The following is a 22537-nucleotide window of genomic DNA, read 5'->3' on the forward strand; positions in this document are numbered from 1 at the left end:
ACACTCAGCCAGTCTTGACCTGGGGTGTGAACATGACCTGCCCACCAGGCTTCTGACCCCGCCTCCCTCAGCCAATTCTTGCTGGGCACACCCTCTCCATGTTAGCCCTCTTCCATGTGCACACGCACACACACACACATGCATACACAAGGGGAGGGGCATAGGACTTCTCAGCTGGAATAAGAGCTATGGCATGGCCTGAACAAAACCACCCTAGGCCTCCCTGTGTTACCTCTGGGTCCTGCTGTGAAAATGCGTGTTCCTGCTGGTACACACCCTCCCCTACATTAGTCCCCTTCCACATACACATGGGGCATAGGACTTCTCAGGTGGAATAGGAGAGGTGGCCTGGCCGGAACAAAACAGCCCTGGGCCATCCTGTCCTACCTCTGGGTCCCGCTGTGAAAATGACCATAGCTGTGTCTGAGATGAGTGCAGACCCAGTGGCAGCCACAGTGGAATATTATCACCACTGCCTCTTTGGGGGCCATGGCCTTGGGATACGGGCAGACAACATGAAAACATCCTGTCTAGGGTCAAAGTCCCCAGCCAAATGAGCCAGGTAGGGGCAGGTTTAGAATGTGGCTGCCTGGTTACCAGGGTTCCAGGTTTTGTTGGGCTCTATTGTCAGGAAGTGAGGTCCCCGTTCAGTGTAGCTCAGCATATTGAGGTCACTGCCTGGGTCCCGTACCCCAGGCTTTTCCTCAGATAAGAGCAGTGATTTCATTTCTTTTTTTTTTTTGCACAGTATATTTTTATTGCATTTTTATCTATTACCATTTATTCCCCCAAACCACCCACCCATAGTTACTACATTGTTGTCTATACCTATGAGTCCTCTTTCTTTGATCCCCCCATCCCCTAATTCAGCAGTCCCCAACCTTTTTGGCACCATGTACCACTTTTGTGGAAGAGAATTTTTCCACAGAGGAGATAGGAGGCGGAGCTCAACTTTCCTTGCTCACAGCCACCTGCAACTTACCTACTGCTGTTCAGCCCAGTTCCTAAGAGGCAAAGGTCTCTTACGCCCATGCCTCTTACTGGTCTGTGGCCCGTGCGTCTGGGGCCCTGAAGTATGACATGAAATCTAGTAGCCAACATTCAAATACATTCAACATTAATTTGTCAATATTTTTCAAAATGTCATGTGCAGATATCTTTTGATCTTATAGGAGCAGTTATGTGTCTGAAATTAATACATACATACTAATTGCCACAGTTTACAATGCCAGATCTTGGAAATAGTAAACATCCTACAATAAGAGATGGGTCATACCTGATTCTTTGAAATTGAAATGGGAGAGAGACAGGGAGAGGGATCATGCATTTGTTAACATGCATGAAACCTCTGGATTGAAAGAGTAGGTACTGGTTGCAATTGAGAAAAGAGAACAAGGTGGGAAGGAGACATTTATGTGTTTACCCCTTTGTGCACTAAAATCTTGATTTATGTACATAGATTATCTATCCAAAATAAATTTTAAAACTGAAAATTCAAGTTATGAAATATTACCAATTTATTATAAGTAAAAAGTTGGTATTATTTCAGCAAGAGACAAATACTGCGATATAAGAGGGCCCCTAGTGTGCCTGTTGAACAGAGAGAGTAGGACATCAGGGAGACCACAAAAGGCTCCATCCACACTGGCTCTGTACGTGTTCTGAGTGAAACATAGATGTTCCCCACAGCAAGGTAGCAGAACAGCCTGAAGATTTAGAAACAAAACAAAACAGAAAGTCCTTCTTTTTATCTATGTAGTTTTCCTAGTAAAATATGCAAGCAAGCTTGTGTTTTGAGTCCCCACCATATACTAAGCACTATGTTAGAGCTGTTACGTGGGGTGAGTGGGCAGGGGCAGGGAATGGGCTCCAAAGGTAAGACAAAGTCCCTGTCCTCAATGAGCCTGTAATCTCTTTAAGAAAATGAGTCCAACACACAAGCCGCATTATTTCCATCTGTAAAATAATTCATACCACTTTCAACTCTACTTTTTAATTCTGATTAGCAAGTAATAAAGACCAGATTGTTAAAGAGTGCTAGAGAATGGGGTCTTGGTGAAGCTGAAATTTAACAAAAAAGAAACCATGAAGACAGAAATGATGGGAGAAATCCTACTTCATAGGGAGAGTGGGGTGTAGACAGGTGGGTGAAAACTGGCTTACCTGGAGGACCATTTTGCTTTTGCAACTTTTCTCCTCCTTGCATGGATGCCGCCCCTCCTCTAGGTTAGGTATGGCTGATTTTCCATCAGTGAACTCAGATAATATTGTTTAGACTGTGGAGAGTAGAAGTCAAAGTTGGAGAGTATCAATAGGTATAGGTTATTGTCACTTTATGTTTTATTTTTGGGTCCTGAGTGATGAAGTCATGGATGGGCCTCTTTTCATTCAAGTTGAAAGGGAAAAAAATTAGGGCTCTTGAGTAGACTCGTTTAGATTCCCACTGACCACCTCTATCATCTATTAAATGTAGAAGCTGGGCAAGCTGCTGGAGTTTACCTTGCTTACTAAAAATTGGGGAAAACTAGAAAAGGCTATGCATGTGTGGGTATAAGTAAAATTTCAATTTTGCTTTACATCTAAAACTCCTCTAACAAAATAAAGTCCTTAAAAAATGGGGAATATAACTACTTTATAATGTTTTCATAAAGTTCAAATGAGGTGAAGATAAAAAATATATATTAGATACCTACTAAGTTGAAGTCATTCATTTTGATTATATTCCAGCTCTAAGCTGCTCTTTTCTCCTCTGGGGTAAATCTAGGTGTGCAGGTGACAAGCCCTTCCCTGTGAGGGTTTCTTCATCCTCAGGTCAGCACATGGCATCACACCAGGTTGTAATCTCTTAAAGCTAATCCTTGCATGTTCCATTTATGTTGATAGTACTATGATAATTACAACTACCCTTTATTAGTTACTTGCTATTTGCCAGATCCTGTACACTAACTAAGCTGTCTGCATAAATTAATACAACTGATAATCCTATAACATGAGTAAGCTTCTTAAAATATTTTCCTTATGATTATTTATGTTTTCTTTATCAGAGGTAACAAAACTGAACATTTAAATGAATTGTTCCAAATCATTTCATAATCAAAACACACATCCAAAATTTTTTTACATATCCGACCAGAAGCTAGTCATCATACAAAGAAATTACAAGAGAAAATTCTGTCATTTAATTACCTACTTGAAGAGAGCAAATCTATGTCTTATATCACTGAGAACAACCCTGTAATTATGAACTGCAACAGCCACTGTCAATCTTGGAGAGATATTTTTTTTAAAAGAAAGGAAAAAAATTTGGAATAGGTAAAACCTCGATTAACAGGAATCTAATTTTTACAGTGAAGTAACGAGGCTCTTTTTCTCCTCTTTTCACTTTCTCATTTTCTACTCTCCATTTTTAGGACAAAAAAAAGTGATGACAAAATTTCCTGCCAGAGATCTAGATGTTGTTATTAATGTTGATTTGAATTCCAGAGAAATTCAAAGCGCTGGTGAGTGGTTGTCTCAGGGAGATAGTGACTGACAGAAAGTTGCCAACAGACACAGGCAAAGAATACAAATTCCTTTCTTAAACAGGTAAAAGCAAGAACTTATCTGCCAGAAGAGTGCTACAAAGAGCAAGAGTCCCTGCAGTGGACTTCTGGTTGGGGATGCAGCTTGCCTGGCCCCCTACATTTCCCATACATACCATGGCATTCAACCCAAGACACCACTGCATAGGGCTGACAATTTGGTCAAGCCGGTCCAGAATGTGTGCTGGGATTTTCCCAGATTGGTGCAGGGTGGAAAGAGGTGGGGGTGGGGAAAGTGTCTTTATACCTTTGTGGCATTTCTTGACAGCTGTGACAGGGGAAAGCAACAATGCCATCCAAAAAAAATTACTATTCAACTATATCAATAACAAATTATTATTCAACTGTATCAGGGTAGAAATACATTGGCCCTAGGGTATTACATCTGTTTCTTATCAGCTTAGGAGCTACTACGAGGCAGACTTGCCCACAGCTGGGTGAAGGAAGTAGACTGATGTAGTCAATCTAGGAGTTTCTGAGATCTGACCACACTAAGAGGGATCACACTTTCATTCTGCCTGAAGTCCAGTCCTCGCTGTTAGGCTGAGCAATCTCCAGGACTGAAAGATGCAGTTGTATAGGTTCTGCACTGCACCACTCTGGAGAACCTGCCGGTTACCATGGCCCTGGATTCTGCTCGGATGTCTATTCTTCTGCCTCCTCAGTGATCACTGTTTACCAATCACTGATATTCAGGATAATAACCAAAACTACAGTAAGATCTCAGTAATCAAAACAGAGTAAGATTTATTTTTTATGTTATTCAGGTAGAAAATAAGTTAATAAAATAAATATCATGCTCTAAGATTTCAAAACAAAATATGAAAGAAAAAGTATCTCTATTTAATAAGAAACTTGATTCCACACATTCCATTTACTTAGGATTTGGTGATACACAGATATATGTATGTATGTATATCTTATTGTCCTCACAGCAAAGAAAAATAGACTCTATTGCCTACCTTCTCACTTTATCAGCCTTTCCACATTGGAATATTGTTTTAGGGGTTTTCATTTCAGTAAGAGTTAACTTGTCAATATCTAGCACGTGAATCAAAACCTATTAGTAGAAAGTGAATAGTGACTTGGAAGATTAATTTGTAATTCATGCCTATCCCCAGATAATTCAGGAAGGTATGAATAAAGATTATATGGGATACACACAGTATTGATACATATTAAAGAGAAATATAGACTGGATTGAATTGAGAAGGATTCCACTATGCCTGCCTCCAGCTGGGAATGAGTATGAACCCTCTCACCAGCTTTCTGTTTGTTAGATTAGCTGAAGCAGTAAGGTCTTTGATTCCAAAATATAAGTGTTAATTATCTCATACTGATGTATTTGAGAGCCTGATGTGAAAACAAAGGTTAAAGTTATTTGCAGTTCATGAAATCCTGGTATTGAATTAGTATTGCATTGTTTTCTATAGCACTTTCTAACAAGCAGCAAAATTTCCATGTGGGATGATAATTCTTTCAAATTTCTCAAGTTCAGATAACACAAACTATGTCATATCATATCTCTCAGCAGTTCTTTTGGCTCTGAGAGTGCTCACCTAGGCAGGGAAAAGATTTAAGGACTGAACACTTTGAGGGGGGAGGAAATGACAATTGAACTGATTAACTATTTCACAATTTTCCTTTAGTTTGAAAACAGGTTTGGTTCTAGCATTTTTATGCTCAGAAATTTTTTATAAATGGTAATTATTATTCTATAATTACATTAAATGGCAGCTTCTGTAATCTCTCCTGAACCCTGTAAGACTGCAAAACAATTCACTGAGGCCATAATGAACTTTCTAAATTAGATATGATTTACTGATTTAATGAGGGTACAGCTAAAGCCCAGTGGAGGCAACTGATTATTTATGGTAAATGTTAACAAATGAGCAGGGGAGGTGTTAGTGATTCTGTCTCTCTTTCACACACACACACACACACCTTTCATTAGCTAAATTGCTACTCAAATATAATTTCAAAATGATAAACCATAACTTTTACATAAACTGAACATTACTCAAAGATTTTATTTATTTCTTTATATAAAGGGGGAATCAATAAGATGTCATTGGAGAATTTGAAGATTAGACAATAAGGAATGTGGAAATGAATTTGCTAACAGATGCAAACAGGATTACTATCTCATAAGTCATTAAAATATAATGTTTGGAGTAACCTTTTCTATAGGTTAGAAATCATTTGTGTACTTACCAGATAAAAATTCATTAACACTATATGGATAAGAATCATGTATTACACTCAATTTTCTACAATTTTGTTCTGCCCCTACAGAGTTCCAAAATAGCCCAGTCAATAAAAACCGAACAGAGGCGAAACCTCTGTAGACTCCAACAGTCCCCTGAAGGTCAGCTAGACAGTGCCAAGCACACCCAGGGGGAAGGACACCAGCTATCTCTTGTGCCCATTTCTAAGTATTTGGCCACTTCTTCTGAGAGTCAGCTGGAGTCAGCTGGTCACACGAGTATTTCAGAAGAAGAGAAAGGAAGCTGGAGAGAACTCAGGATCTTTCAAACCTGCATAAGCAAGGGGTTAAATAAAGCCAAGGCCAAAATTTAGGAACATTTGGTTCTAGAAAATTGGAGCTAGAAAAGACCTTAGGAGTCACCTAAGACTTTCATTTTTGAAAGAAATTAAGACTTGCTGCTTTCTTGGGGGATGAAAGAAGACGTTAAACCACCTTGTTCAGCTGCCTTAGGGTCTTAGGAAATGCTATTATTGCTTGCTGTCAAGAATCTCCTTTCTCCTTCCTCCTTCACAATCTACCTACTTTAAATGTTTCTCTTTTTATTTGGGAATAATCAGAATTTTAAAACACAGAAAATATCACTTATTAGAATAATATATCTTTTTAATCATTAATACATGTTCTGAAGTTTGTTTGTTTTTTTCCTAACAAAGGGTTGGGGATTTAAAATGGGATTTAGCCCTGGCTGGTGTAGCTCAGCAAGTGCAGGCTGCGAACCAAGGGGTCACTGGTTCAATTCCCAGTCAGGGCACATGCCTGGGTTGCAGGTCACATCCCCAGTGGGGGCCATGTGAGAAGCAACCACACATTGATGTTTCTCTCCCTCTCTTTCTCCCTCCTTTCCCCCTCTCTAAAAATAAATAAATAAAATCGTTTTAAAAAGAAGAAATAAGTTGGATTTCTTCTTTAAAGTAAGAGAGGTTTTAAATAAATAATATGGAAAAAATAGCTTTCTAGGGTAGAATAAGATCCAAATATGAAGCTACTTTCTTGACTCTGCACCTCATAGAACTGGAGCATAACAGGGTCCCTCCCCACTCTGTGTCCCACTCTTCGGAACATCTTTGCTGGGTTGGCACTCTAGCATTCTTCTGTATCCTGAACAAAGCCACTAATTCCCCAAAACACTCTCATGCTTGGAAAAAACATGTTCCTGAAAAACAAAACATCTCTCTTTCTTTTTTAATTTCAAAGGGCATACTTTAAAATTTATCCTTTCCTATGACTTTTTCATGCATAACTCATTCAGACCAGGACTACTTCTATCTATGTTTTATAGTCTCAACTTGCACACACTTGACATTGATTGAACACAGGATGGTGGTGCCGCTGTCATTAGATATATGCCACCTAATCAGTAGATTAAAGATAATAATTAGTTAAAATTAAATTGATGCCAGTAGTAATAAATGGCTTCTCAAAATTCAGAGCTTGTAAAAAATCGGATTCCAATTATTATAATTATTTCTTTCAAAATGTAAAGTATACAAATTTTTCACATTAATGAGAGAAAAACAGAAAGGAAGCTGGGAAAAATGAATCTTATTTGTCATCTTGTCTTTGTCTTCAAGTCTTAGGCTAAATTGCTATTGTTTCATTTTGTTAGTCTTATTCTGAGAACTTCCCATTTTGTCTGCTCACGCCCCCATAAAATTGTTACAAGGAACAAAGTACTGCAGCCTGCCTTCTTGTCACAGCAGCCACCATCCTATCACCTTGCTTTTGAAGAGATTTTAATTTGCATAGCAGTTTTCACAAAATTCTCTCCTTTGAGCTTCATAACTACCCTGCCTGGGAGATAAGGCAGGTATTGCTCATTAGGTCAGAGGAGGAAATTGAGCTGAGTAGGGAGGGCAGAGGCCACATTTTTAGGAAATAGTAGAACTAGAAGTTCAGGTCCTGTCTTCTCATTTCAAACCCTATGCTCTTTTTTTCCCCCCTATAGTATCTATTACTAAAGTTGTCACTGAAAATGGTTACATTATCAACAAATATTTGTAGCTAACCGCATCCTCTAGCTTTGGTTTTTACAATAACTTCCAGGGTTCCAGGGATCAATAGCTCCTAGCATGTGCTCCACAGTATAGCTGTAGCCCAAAGCTTAATGAAGCAGATACAAAATGAAATCATCCCTAATGAAGAACACATTCTGCCCCACTAGTCATAGGTAAGCCATTTATTGCCACAGAATAATGAAAATTTTCCAAATTTACTTAATAAATGCAAATAGATGTCCTTTGACTGCTAAGGGGAAATCATCTAAGCAAGACAATGAAGTGATGCTTTTCCATCTGTGAAGAAATGAGCCTGATTCAAAGACAATGCATATAAAGTGGAATGCACAGTGTGTACTTACGTTGTTCAAACAATAGAAATATGTGTCAGGTTCAGAGATAGGAAACCTTAGCATATTAGGAAACCAACACAACTATTTCCTTTTCTCCATCACATTTGAGATAATAAGAAACACTGATCATAGGACAGCAGGCTGACAATCATGTGCAAATTTCTCTTGACTACTCAGTAGGGGCACAGTGATGGAGTTTTACAATGCAGGATGGAAGGATGTCAGTAGGACACAGAGTGGTGTTGCTGGGCAACCCTCTCCTGTGGCTTTGATTCTGTAAAGGTGAAAATCCCACCTATCTGAAAGGTCACTGGACAAACAACCAAATTACCCTCTAGGCAGTCCAACCCCGAGAGCAGTCACTTGTGTCTAAAACCCAGAATCAACAGAGGCTTTCTAACTTTCAGAACTGTCTTTTCCAGAATATGTCTTTGCCCATATATGAAGCATCAAAGAACATGACGAAGCATGCAATAATTAAATAAAAATATTGTTAAATGATTTCAGTGCCAAAATTATGAATTCATATTTTAATTTCAATGTTTGCTCACCTATACTGTAGTCTTTGCCTGATCTTGAGGATATCATGGGGTTTTTTAGGCTCTTTCATGTGCAAGGTACTGAAATAGACTCAGATTACTTTAGTTAATGACATACAGGGGAAGAGTGAAAAACTGGATGCTGTCCCAAAAGCACACCGCTAGGGGTCACAGAGAACAGGAACACTGTTCAGTGCATGCAGCTTACTCCACCAGCTCTGAGAGTTTGACAATAACTTGAGGACAACAACAGAAATTTTATTTCTGGGCCAAGTTTATGTTTCAGTCCCCACATCTACTTCTCCCTTCAACTGCTTCTTTTTGCTACTTCGATATCAACTTACTCCTTCCCTCTCCTTGTTTGCACTTCATGCCCTCCACTGATTCCTTCTGCTTTCTCACGACTTTGGTGCTTCACAGCTTCTACTCATTGCTTTTGTGCACCGTCTCTCCATGCCTGGATCACTCTACACTCTACTGACTTCTTAGATCTCTCATTCAAACTCCTCCAGAGTCTGCTAAAGGTTGCTGGTCCTTGTGCACAGAGCAGGCCCTTGCTGTGCAGAGCCCCGTGCTGGGCACCTTGAGGACTCTGGCCTCTTACACATGGAAGAGACCTATCCCTGGTCCAGTGTACTTTGGCTAGAGTGACAGGGACATACAATACAAGCTAGTTGAACATGTATGAAAGGAAACTTTCGGGAGAGAGTATGTAGTAGGTCCCACACTTGAACATCTCAGAAGAGGTCAATGAGATCTGGAGCTATAGGATGACCCTTGGAAAAGTCATCAATCCCAAAATTGTTGACTTCAAATGTTGAACAAAACAGAGATTAGGACACACAATTTGGCATGATACTCTAGATCTGACTCTTCACCAAAATACAAACTAAAAAGACAAGATACTAAGGATGTTGACTCCCTGTAGTGAAGAAGGGGGCAATCCAGAAAGAAAGGCAAAGAGTCTTTATTATTTTCCTCATGTGCTACACTATGAAATAAATATTCAAATAATTTAAAAATTATTTATTGCTGTTCAATTACAGTTGTCTGCATTTTCTCCCCACCACTCTACCCCATCCCAGCCAAACCCATCTCCCTCCCCTGCTTCCACCCTCCCCCTTCGTTTTGTCCATGTGTCCTTTATAGTAGTTCCTGAAAACCCTTCTCCCCACTGTCCCTTCCCCCCTCCCTCTGGCGACTGTTAGAGGGTTATAAACTTCAATGTCTCTGGTTATATTTTGTTTGCTTTTTTCTTTAGTTGATTATATTCCAGTTAAAGGTGAGATCGTATGGTATTTGTCTCTCATTGCCTGGTTTATTTCACTTAGCATAATGCTCTCCAGTTCCATCCATGCTGTCCCATATGGCGTAAGCTCCTTCTTTCCCCCTGCTGTGTAGAATTCCATTGTGTAAATGTACCATAGTTTTCTGATCCACTCATTTGCTGATAAGCACTTCGGTTGCTTCCAGTACTTGGCTAGTGTAAATTGTGCTGCTATGGACATTGGGGTGCATAGGTTCTTTTGGATTGGTGTTTCAGGGATCTTAGGGTATAATCCCAGCAGCGGAATTGCTGGGTCAAAGGGCACTTCCATTTTTAGTTTTCTGAGGAAATTCCATATTGTTTTCCACAGTGGCCTCACCAGTCTGCATTCCCACCAACAGTGCACTAGGGTTCCCTTTGCTCCTCATCCTCTCCAACATTTATTTGTTGATTTGTTTATGTTGGCCACTCTGACTGGTGTGAGATGGTACCTCATTGTGGTTTTAATTTGCATCTCTCTGATGGCTAGTGATGCTGAGCATCTTTTCATATGTCTCTGGGCCCTCTGTATGTCTTCCTTGGAGAAGTGTCTGTTCCAGTCCTTTGCCCATTTTTTAATTGGGTTGTTTGTCTTCCTGGAGTGGAGTCATGTGAGTTCTTTATATAGTTTGGATATCAAACCCTTGTCTGAGGTATCATTGGTAAATATGTTTTCCCATACTGTTGGTTCTCTTTTCATTTTAATGCTATTTTCTTTAGCCATGCAGAAGCTTTTTATTTTGATGAGGTCCCATTTGTTTATTCTTTCCTTTATGTCCCTTGCTCTAGGGGATATATCAGTGAAAATATTGCTGCATGGAATATCTGAGATTTTCCTGCCTATGTTCTCCTCTAGGACTGTAATGGGGTCATGACTTACATTTAAGTCTTTTATCCACCTTCAATTTATTTTTTGTGTATGGTGTAAGTTGGTGGTCGAGTTTCATTTTATTTGCATGTAGCTGTCCAGATCTCCCAACACCATTTGTTGAAGAGGCTATTTTTGCTCCATTTTATGCTCCTGCCTCCTTTGTCACATATTAATTGACCGTAAATACTTGGGTTTATTTCTGGGCTCTCTGTTCTGTTCCATTAGTCTATGTGCCTGTTTTTATGCCAGTACCAGGCTGTTTTGATTACCGTGGCCTTGTAATACACTTTGATATCAGGTATTGTGATCCCTCCTGCTTTCTTCTTCTTTCTCAAAATTGCTGCAGCTATTCGGGGTCGTTTATGGTTCCATATAAATTTCTGAAATGTTTGTTCTATATCTGTGAAATATGTCATAGGTACTCTAATAGGGATTGCATTGAATCTATAACTTGCTTTGGGTAGTATGGCCATTTTGATGCGTTAAATCTTCCAATCCATGAGCATGGTACATGCTTCCATTTGTTTGTGTCTTCCTTAATTTCTTTCTTTAGTGTTGTGTAGTTTTCTGAGGACAGGTCTTTTATATCCTTGGTTAGGTTTATTCCTAGGTACTTTATTTTTCTTATTGCTATATCAAATGGGATTTTTTTTCCTGATTTATGTTTCTGATGTTTCATTGTTGGTGTACACGAATGCCTTTGATTTCTGAGTATTGACTTTGTATCCAGCTGTTTTGCCAATTTCATTTATTAGGTCGAGTAGTTTTTTGGTGGAGTCTATTGGATTTTCTGAGTACATTATCATGTCATCTGTAAACAATGACAGTTTTGTTTCTTCCTTTCCAATTTGGATGTCTTTTATTTCTTTTTCTAGTCTGTTTGCTGTGGCAAGGACTTCCAATACTATGTTGAATAGGAGTGGTAAGAGAGGGCATCCTTGTCTTGTTCCTGATCTTAGTGGGAAAGCTCTAAGTTTTTGTCCATTGAGTATGATGTTGGCTGTAGGTCTCTCATATATGGCCTTTATTATGTTGAGGAATGCTCCCTCTATTCCCATTTTGCTGAGTGTTTTTATCAGAAATGGGTGCTGTACCTTATCAAATGCATTTTCCACATCTATTGATATGATCATGTGGTTTTCGTCTTTGCTATTGTTTATGTGGTGTATTATGTTTATTGATTTGCAAATATTGTACCGTCCTTGCATCCCTGGGATGAATCCCACGTGGTCATGGTGTATGATCTTTTTAAGGTATTGCTGGATGTGGTTTGCAATATTTTGTTGAGTATTTTAGCATCTACGTTCATCAGTGATATTGGCCTGAAGTTTTCTCTCTTTGTTGTGTCTTTATTTGGTTTTGGTATTAGGATGATGTTGGCTTCATAAAAGGAGCTTTGGAGTCTTCCGTCTTCTTGAGTTTTTTGAAATAATCTGTGGAGGATGGGGGTTAGATCTCCCTTAAATGCTCTGTAGAATTCTCCTATGAAACCATGTACTCCAGAGCTTTCATGTGTTGGAAGCTTTTTGATTACTGTTTCAATTTCTTCAGGTATTATTGATCTGTTCAGGCTTTCTGCTGCTTCATCATTCAGTTTTGGAAGGTTATATTTTTCTAGAAATTTGTCCATTACATCTAGGTTTTCACATTTCTTGGCATATAATTCTTCGTAGTAATTTCTTACAATCCTTTGTATTTTGGTGGTAGCAGTTGTAGTCTCTCCTCTTTCATTTCTGATTGTGTTTATTTGGATTCTCTCTCTTTTTTCTTGATGAGCCTGCTTAAAGACTTGTTGATTTTGTTTATCTTTTCAAAGAACCAGCTCCTGGATTCATTGACCCTTAAAATTGTGCTTTTAGACTCTATGTCATTCAATTCTGCTCTGATCTTGGTTATTTCCTTCCTTGTACTTGCTCTGGGTTGTCTTTGTTGTTGTTCCTCAAGTTCTTGTAGGTGAAGGGTTAGGTTGTTTATTTGAAATGTTTCTGTTCTTTTTAGGTAGGCCTGTATCGCTATCACCTTCCCTCTCAGGACTGCCTTTGCTGTGTCCCATAGGTTTTAGATTGTTGTGAGTTCATTTTCACTTGTTTCCAGAAACTTTTTGACTTCTTCCCTAATCTCGTTCTTGACCCATTCATTGTTTAATAGCATGCTATTCAATCTCCATGTTTTTGAGTGTTTTGGGGTTTATTCCTTGAGATTTATTTCTAGTTTCAGTCCCTGTGGTCAGAGAAAATGCGTGATATGATTTCAATTTTCTTGAACTTTTGAGGCTTGTTTTGTGTCCTATCATATGGTTTACCTGTGAAAATATTACATGTGCATTTGGAAAGAATGTGTACTTTGCTTCTTTGGGATGAAAGGCTCTATATATCTCAGTTAAGTCCATTTCATCTAGGGCATTGTTCAAGGCCACAATATCTTTGTTGATATTTTGTTTGGAACATCCGTCCAGCTTTGACAGTGGGGTGTTAAAGTCCCCTACTATAATCGTGTTGCTGTCAATATCTTTCTTGAAGTCCTCCAAGATTTTCTTTATGTATTTGGGTGTTCCTATGTTGGGTGCATATATATTTACAATGTTTTTGTCTTCTTGGTGGATTCTTCCTTTGAGTATTATGAAGTGACCTTCTGGGTCTCTCCTTATGGCCCTTTTTTTGAAGTCTATATTGTCTGATATGAGTATTGCTACCCCTGCTTTTTTTCCTGTCTGTTTGCTTGGAAAATTTGTTTCAAGCCCTGCACTTTCAGTCTGTGCAGGTCTTTTGTTCTCAGGAGGGTGTCTTGAGGCAGCATATGTGTGGATCATGCTTTCTTATCCATTCAGCTATTCCATGTCTTTTGATTGAAGCATTTAATCCATTTATATTTAAGGTTATTATTGATATGTGCTTATTCATTTTCATGTTTTTGTACTTGTGTTTCTCTCTCTCTGTCTCTCTCTCTCTCTCTCTCTTTCTCTCTCTCTTTTCCTTCCTTTCCTTAAAGCAGTCCCTTTAGCATCTCTTGCAGAGTTGGTGTGCTGGAGGTATATTCTTTTAGATTTCTTTTGTCTGGGAATCTCCTTATTTGGCCTTCTATGTTGATTGAGAGCCTTGCTGCGTAAAGTAGTCTTGGTTGGTTGGTAATCTCTAATTCTCATTACTTGGAATATTTTTTACCATTCTCTTCTGGCTTAGAGGGTTTCCACTGAGAAGTCAGCTGCTAGCCTTATTGGGGCTCCCTTGTATGTTACTTCCTGTTTCCCCCTTGCTGCCTTTAAGATTCTCTCTTTGTCTTGGAATTTTGTCATTTTAATTATGATGTGTTTTGCAGTGGGCCTCTTTGGGTTCCTCTTGATTGGGACTCTCTGTGATTCCTGGATTTCGGTGACTTTTTCTCTCCTCAGATTAGGGAAATTTTCCATCATTACTTTTTCAAACAGGTTTTCTATCCCTTGCTCTTCTTCTTCTCCTTCTGGTATTCCTATTATACGGATATTGTTACGTTTCATGTTGTCCTGCATTTCCCTTATTGCCTCTTCATTCTTTCTGAGCCTCTTTTCCTTTTCCTGATCTTTCTGGGTGTTTTTTTCTACTTTGTCCTCCAGCTTGCTGATCCAATCCTCTGCTTCATCAAGTCTGCTTTTCATTCCTTCTACTGTGTTCTTCAATTCAGAAATTGTATTCTTCATTTCCTCTTGGCTCTTGTTGATAGTTTCTATTTCCTTTTTCATGTTGCTATAATTTGCAGTGAGTTCATTGTAGTTTCCCTGTAGTTTCTGGTAATTTTCTGTGAGCCCATTAAGCTTCCTCATAACCAATGCTTTGAATTCCATATCTGATAGTTGACCTGCCTCTTTTTAATTTATCATTGTTTTTGAGACTTCCTCCTTTCCTTTCATTTGGGGGCTGTTTCTTTGTCTTCCCCTTGTTTGTGAGACTCTTCCTGTTAGCCTCTACTTCTTAAGTTCCTCTGTTCTGACCCTCTAGATTTATAGTGTGAACTTCTATGATAGAACGCCTGTGAGATTCATTGGTACAGTCTCCTTGATCTCCTGAGCTTACTGATCTTGGGCTGTGGTTTATGTTGGCTCTGTGTATGTCTTTGGTTTTTGGTTCTTGTTGGGTCTTTCTTTGGTGAGTCTTTCCCACCAGCTGGTTATCTGAGGGTCAGTCTGTCCTCCACCTCTTGTTTTCTGTTGTGCAGGTGTGGGCAGGTTGTGTTGGAGCTGGTTCTTCTGTGTGTACAAGGTTTTGAAGCTTTTCTCTTGCTCTTGTTCAGTTGTTTGTTCTGAGTAATTTCTCCACTATTTAGTTGTATTTCCAGATAGGTCCTGGGTTGAGTTATTGTGGCTTTCACTCCCTCCTTCACCTTCTTCTGCTCTTATCTGTTGGTGGTTCCTTGTTGGTGGGTTTCCTCTTCCAGGAGGTATCACGGTGTTCACAGCTTCTAGCTACTCTTTTTGTGATAGGTTGGAGGGGGAAGGCGAAATGGTTTAGGACAGCAGGAGTGTATTCTATGACATTTAAAGTACCAGCCCTTAGAGAAGAGATAGGAGATCCTTTGGATATGTATAGTGTTAACTGTGATAATTCACCCATCTAGCCAGTTTTTAGAAAGGGTGGAAAGAAGATAAGACTTTTGTTTCCCGGGGAAGGATTGTGAGTTGGATCTAGAAAGCTGTGAGCTTGTGGGAGGTCAGATTATGAGGTAACATGAGAGTAAAGGGTAGAAAATAGGTGTAATGTGTGAGAGTAATAGAGTTAACCACAACAGTAATAAAGTTCAGGAAACAGTGAAGTGGGCTAAGATCTGGGAGGGATTCTGTGTAGTATTTACAAATGTATGGAACAGATATTATTTACAATAGTAATGGAGCAACAATCATATGACAGAATCTATGTGATCTGGATAACTAGAATAGGGAGTATAGGTCCTAGAGTAGTATGCTAATGGAACACAAGTGAAGTGAAAGACAGTTAATTAACAATACACTGTGAAAGAGAGAACAAGGGGAAATCAGTCAAACAATGCAAATTAACCAGTCAAGCGAAGAAGCCTAAACAGAAAGAAGAGAGACACAAAAATACTAATAAAATGAGTGATCTAAGAATAATGAAAAAAATAATAATACAAATATACAATAAGTTGCAAGTTCTCTGGAGTAGCAAAGTGAAATTTGTTTCAGCTGTTGAGATGCCCCCTCTTTGGGTCCAACTCTGGTCTTTTCACAGTTCCAGGTTTTAATGTCTCACTTGCGGGAATTAAAAAAAAAGAGAGAGAGAGAGAAGAAGGAAGGGAGAAGAGATATAAAGGGAAAGAAAGAAGGAGTAAAGGAGTAGAACAAGAAAGCAGGAAAGAGAGGAATAAGGTGTTAAAAGAAAAACAATAATAAAGAATTACTTTTTTTTTTTAAAGCCTCCTGCTGGCTTCAAACTGGACAAGCCAGTTTTGCTGGGGGTTTTTGGCTGCAGCCAACTCAGGGGGCCTAGCCCAACTCTCCTCCATTCCTGACCAGCACTCAGGCAGCCTCCAACCCAGCTGTCCAGCAACCCCCCAACCCACAGGTTCAGGCACTCACCCTCCTCGGGGCTATGGTAGCATGCACGGGGCCTTCCATGGTGCGCACTCTCCCTGATGCCTCAGATGTGTGCCTAGAGGCCCTCCAAGGTGTGCACTCTCCCCAGTGTTTCAGATTTGGGCTCGATGCCCCCACATCCCCATGGGAACGCCAGGCAGCCGGGTGGAGAGGACACTGGAGCTGCTGCTGCAGGAGAATTCCCCAAACTGCCCCCAAGGGTCTTTTTCTTTTTGAGAAAAGCCTCGTGCTCAGTTCTGCCACTCCATACAAGGAAGGGCCTGTCCTCTCACACAGCCCACCTCTGCAGGTAGACCAGGGACTGTCCAGGTCAGAGCCCAACACAGCCCAACTCTCAACTCTCCCCAGCCTGTGCCCACAATCTCCCTGGGTTTACCGCTTCGCCCTTATTCCCCTCCCTGCGACTTCTCAGTGCTGCTCAAGCCTTGTTTGGCAGGGGAGGGAACCACTAGCTCAGCTTTCTCCCAGGAGTCTGGCTTGGGGCTGCAGTCACCCTGGTCCCTGTGCTGGTCCCAGGGACCTTTTTGTCCTGAAGCAGTCCCCTTACCATCTGTTTTTTCAGTGTCCTCTATACTTTTTGGTCTCCTACTCATAAACACTAGGGTACTATTGGCTGTTTGCTTTGTTCCTCAGTAGATCCGCTAGGTGTTTCACCCGTGTGCAGGGGGAAGTGGACTCTGCTCCCACCTATCTCGCCACCATCTTCCCAATCAAATAGTCAAATATTTAATTCAACCAGTAATTAATCCAACTGACAACAATTTGAAGTACCCCTTTAAGACACCATGGTATAGTCACAGAGAAGGGTCATAACTCTAGAAAATAAACTGCTAATGACAAGGCACAAATTTATCTCAGATACATGCTTCTGAGCATTCATTCATACTAACACTAATGTACACCAAGGATACTAGACAGTTTCAATAAAAATTAATCTATTAATAAAAATTGGTTGACCAAAAATGTGCATTATGATATGGGACATTTATTAATCACTATAATCAAATCTCACCATATGTTAACACTGACTTGTGCAGCTTTTTATTGTTTCAAACTTTTCTCCAAAACTCATCCTTTGCTTTTAAACAAGAAAAAAATATTTTTAAAAAGTGAAAGTCACATCTTACGGAATACACACTCAGCCTACTGTATTCACTGATCCATAGTTTACCGATGACACTAAAACATTTTTCTACACAGAATTTTAACATTGAAGTTGCAACAAAATACTAACCCAGTTTCTAAAAATTTGTAGTAGCAGTTTCTTTGCTGAAAAATAAAATTCTACATTACAAGAGATATTGTTCCCTCATGGGAAGTAAAACATTATCTGCAAATGCACTGATTTCCTTATTTAAAAATTGGAGAAAATTCTTCATTCTTAGTGACAGCATTCAGAATTGAATTATTTCATCAAAATAGGGTGATTTTTCAAAGCATTCAGAACACAACATAATGACTTTTCAAAAGGAAATTGCCTCACTATATATTTGTACGTGTCTGATATTTTTGCTGTAAGCATTGTTGCCATAGATAGCATTAGCTCAAACATTTTACCACCTAACTAATTAGACATTAGGCAATTTTGCTGTAAAAAAGATAAAATCATGAAAAATAAAAGAACATAACAAAATTAAAATGACTTTATTACAAAACAAAATATTTGAATACATTTAAAATATGTGTAGATTCATGGCAATACTGTGCAAATAACTGATTTTATTTTGTGGGTTATACCTACGCACTTGTATTTCTTCTATGGGAAATGAGGTTCAACTAACTCTGTTTCCTCAAAGAGAACACTTGGCCTCCCTTTTTCTTCCCAATGTGTGTTTTTCAAAATAAGAAACCAATTCTTGGGGCAAATCATCATCATCTGGATGAAATGCTAACTATTTTGTTTGACCACCACTACATCTACTAGTCATTGTGTAGATGATTATGAGGACTGGCTAAGATTTGTATGTAATATAAAAATAGGAGCAACTGGGAGAACTTGTCAATAGAGAAATGAAACCAAACTGACAACTAGCTTAAATACAGTAAGTCTGCGGAAGGCAGTTGATTGATTTTTCAGTGGAGAAATGAACAAACAAAAACAAACAAATACCTGTCAACCAGTTATTTTTTAATTTTTTTACAGGAAAATTGCTTTATGGCCAATTAGTTATGTGGTGAAAATGTGGCAAAAATGTAAAAGTACCTTAACTGTTTGTAGGCTCTTGTGTCAATACTATTAGAATTATATTGTTTACCAGAATTCTAAAACACTGTTTTAAAATATAAATAGAACTTATGTTCCCCCAAACTTACACTTTCCCAAGGAATTTAGAACCAAATTATATTGTTAAATTTGTAACCAAAAATAATCTTTTAAAGATTTTATTCATTTCTTTTTAGACAGGGGAAGGGAGGGAGAGAGAGAGGGAGAGAAACAATGTGTGGTTGCTTCTTGTGTGCCCCCTACTGGGGACCTGGCCCACAGTCCAGACATGTGCCCTGACTGGGAATCAAACAAGCTATCCTTTGGTTCGCAGGCTGGCACTCAATCCACTGAGCCACACTAGCCAGAGCCCAAAAATAATTTTTTAAAAAATGCTGGCAAGACACTAGGTAGATGACAGAAAAGTGCAGTTTAAATTGTGAGCTTATAAAAAGATTTTCAGCATTATTGAGTGCTTCTACACTGCTAGGCTAGTAGATGAGGAATGCTACTTGGAAATCAGACCTATAGTTGCCAAGTGTATTGGGTCGAATGGTGGTCCCCAAAAAGGTTTATCCTCACCTTAATCCCTTGAACCTGTATAAATGACCACATTTAGAAAAGGAGTCTTTGCAGATGTAATTAAGTTAAGGAAGGATCTAGAGATGAGAAGATCACCCTGGATTATCCTACTAGGCTCTAAATCCAAACTTACAAATTTCTTTTTAAGAGTCACCTGGAAGAGAGACACAGAGAGAAGACAAGATGGCCACTTGAAGATGGAGGCTGGCGGGTGCCGACAGTCACCTGAAGCTGCAAGAGGCAAGGACTGGTTTTTTCCTCTGGAATCTGGAGAGAGCATGGCCAGTACTGCTGTCCAGGTTTCAGTTTTTACCTTCCAGAACTGTAAAAGAATACATTCTGTTTTAAGCCTCCAATTTGATAGAGCAGGACATTCAGAGCTTGGGAACAGAAGGCTTACAAGAAACACAGCAGCTGCTTCAAAAATAAACTTCCTGATGTCTCTGCACATGTTGCACCCTCTCTTTAGACTGTTCTTCCCAGCTCTGTTATTTGGCTATCTCCTACCTTCCCTTTTTATTTGTGCTGCCTCTGATTGTTTTCTAGATCAGCCTTACCAGAAAGTCTCTATTATTTTAATCTTTCCAAAGGAATGTTTTTGTATTGTTGTTTTTAAATCTATTTTTAAATAAATTTTATCCTATCTTTATGGTTTTATTTTTAATATAACTTTTCAGTATTTATTTATCATTTATTTTCCATTGTTTTTTTTTTTCTTTTCTGATATAGGCATTGTCTGTGGGAGGATATCCAGAAAGAAGAGGGCGGAGGATGTTGAAATGTCTTTCTCTAGTCCACAGTGTCCTTCAAAAGCTAGCCATGCGTTTGCAGAAGGGTTCATCTAACAGAATAGACTCATGTGACTTTTGTAATCCATTGTCTATTTACGTTTGCAAGGTTTATACCAACAGACTTTTTTCATAGTAAATACCCACATTTAATAAGCTGCCCAGAGGGAATTGTTTAGTCCTGATTAGTATTTCCTTATATTCTGAACAGCAAACTGAAAAGCATGACATTAAAATGTTTTCTCTGGAAGGTATACTTTCTTCATCAAAAGTAAAACCCTTTCCAATTATGTGTACATGTTATTAAGTACCAGAGTGCTTTAAGTAAAAATTATAAACTGGTGGAAAAAATGTAAACAATTCCATGTACCCATCTTATAAACCATTTTACTTCACTCTAATACAACATTGCCTAATCTAGGTTTTGCATTTTTAGAGAATTGAGAAAATGGAGACTCACATTATTCATTTATCAATGAATTAATGATTTATGCAGCATGTAACAAGTTACTGAGCTAGGTTCTAACAAGATAGCAAAAATGTATAAGATATAATCACAGTTTCGAGATATTTCTAATATAGTTTAGTAACTAAAACATTACCTGAAGTAAATATAACATAAAAGTAACAAATCTCCAAAAAGATATGGATAAGTGCTCTGTGTATTCCCTGCTGAGCTGCCCTGTTTCCTTGGTTCTTATTATAATTTTTATGCAGTGTCTAAGGTCTTTGGAGTCCTACGTACATGGCACTTGGTTCAGCTCTCTTGAATTTCTTCTTTTCCTAACAATGAAAATGCAATCTTTTTGTTTGTTTCAGAAGCAATAGCACAAAGTTGGAACAGCTTAAGCTATTACTTATGCTGGCTTTTGAAATAAATAAGCTATGAATACTTCTCTGAGGCAATCATAACCATTAGGAACAATAAACAGACAAAAACCCAAATCAATAGTTAACATCACAGTGAAATAATGTCTTGTTTCTTTCTAGAGGAGACTGAACATTCTCCTTAATCTGCTCTAACCCCATCATATACCATCGTTTATGACATTAACAATTACGACAATGCAATATAACACACTCAGTGACTCATCAGCTCCCGCCTTCCAGAGGCACTCAGCTTGCACATACACCATGAGTAATGGCTCATAGAGACATTGCTTAATATCTGTAATCAGTTTTAGTCTGATGTGATTCTCAAAATGCAGTCTTCTTTTCCAATAAATGATAAATTATAAGGCTATTGCCTGGCAAAGAGAGAGTCATTTTTTCCCCAGCCAAAGATTTATTTCCCAACCAAGTTGTTTTTGAATCCTTGAATGTCACTTTCAGCTGTTTCCATTCCTCTAAACAAGTATCTGCCAATCATCCAGACACAGTGAGGAACAACGTGGGAGTGTGTAGTTATTTAATGGGGAATAGTGCCATCAGAATTAAAGAGATAGCCTGTCAAAATCCGAGAGGATGGCAAGAAAGAATTCAGGACATGAAAGAGGGAAGAAAAGGAAGGAGGAGGGGAAAAGTCACACAGACAATGAAGTGCAAAATGGAGCAAGCAGAACATTACTCAAGGAGGAAAACCTCATCAAATTGAGCTAAATAATAAAAATTTTAGCTTTTCAAATGAGGCTAAAATGTTTGAATTATGCTTGGAAGAGGGTTTCCTAAGTATAGAAAAACAGTAAACAAGATTGCAAAGAGGCTAGTTCATCTACATCTACAAATTCTTCACTTTTTAGGAGTGTGTGCTTGCAAAAACACCGAGAGTGCCTACTGTTGTGTTCACCAAAGCAGCTTTAGGGAGTCTCAGGACCTTCACAGTCCTTCGTGAACTATAGATTTTTGTCACTGTACTACATACCAGAATTGAGTTTTAAAAGGTTGCATAATTAAGGAAGGCTTTTCTCTATCAAACTGTTTTAAATTAGTGCAGTTATCTGTGAACTAGATTAGGACTAATATGCTAGTAATTATTACTTTAAATATTTCTACATTATAATCTTGCCTGGGACCTTGTTGATCAAGAGTAACAATATAAAGGACATCAAGATATATTACAGAGACCAGTTCTTTAATTACGGGTGGATGCTAGACTTCAGTATCAGTATGAGATCCCATGTAAGGTTCTGTGAACCAGCACTTTCACAGAAACGGTGGGGAACTACCGTTTCCTTCTGAAATTTTTCCTCTCACTTGACTTCCAATTTTAATGTCTCTGCATTTTGCTTCTTTCTCTCTGACCACTATATTCTTAGTCTTTTCCACTGGGTTTCTCTTTCCCTATTTATTCCATTTGGTTGGTTTCCACATGGCTCCTTCCTCTATTTGTTCTACATTTCCCCACAGGTGAGAGCATCATTTCCAATGTTGCAGAAGACCACATTTTTTTTTATTGATCTTCTGGTGACTCACGAATTTATACTTCTTGACTTAATCTGGGTTCCAAGCCTCAAACTATATTTCCGACTGG

This window comes from Desmodus rotundus, chromosome 13 (assembly GCF_022682495.2).
Source record: "Desmodus rotundus isolate HL8 chromosome 13, HLdesRot8A.1, whole genome shotgun sequence".
Lineage (NCBI taxonomy): Eukaryota > Metazoa > Chordata > Mammalia > Chiroptera > Phyllostomidae > Desmodus > Desmodus rotundus.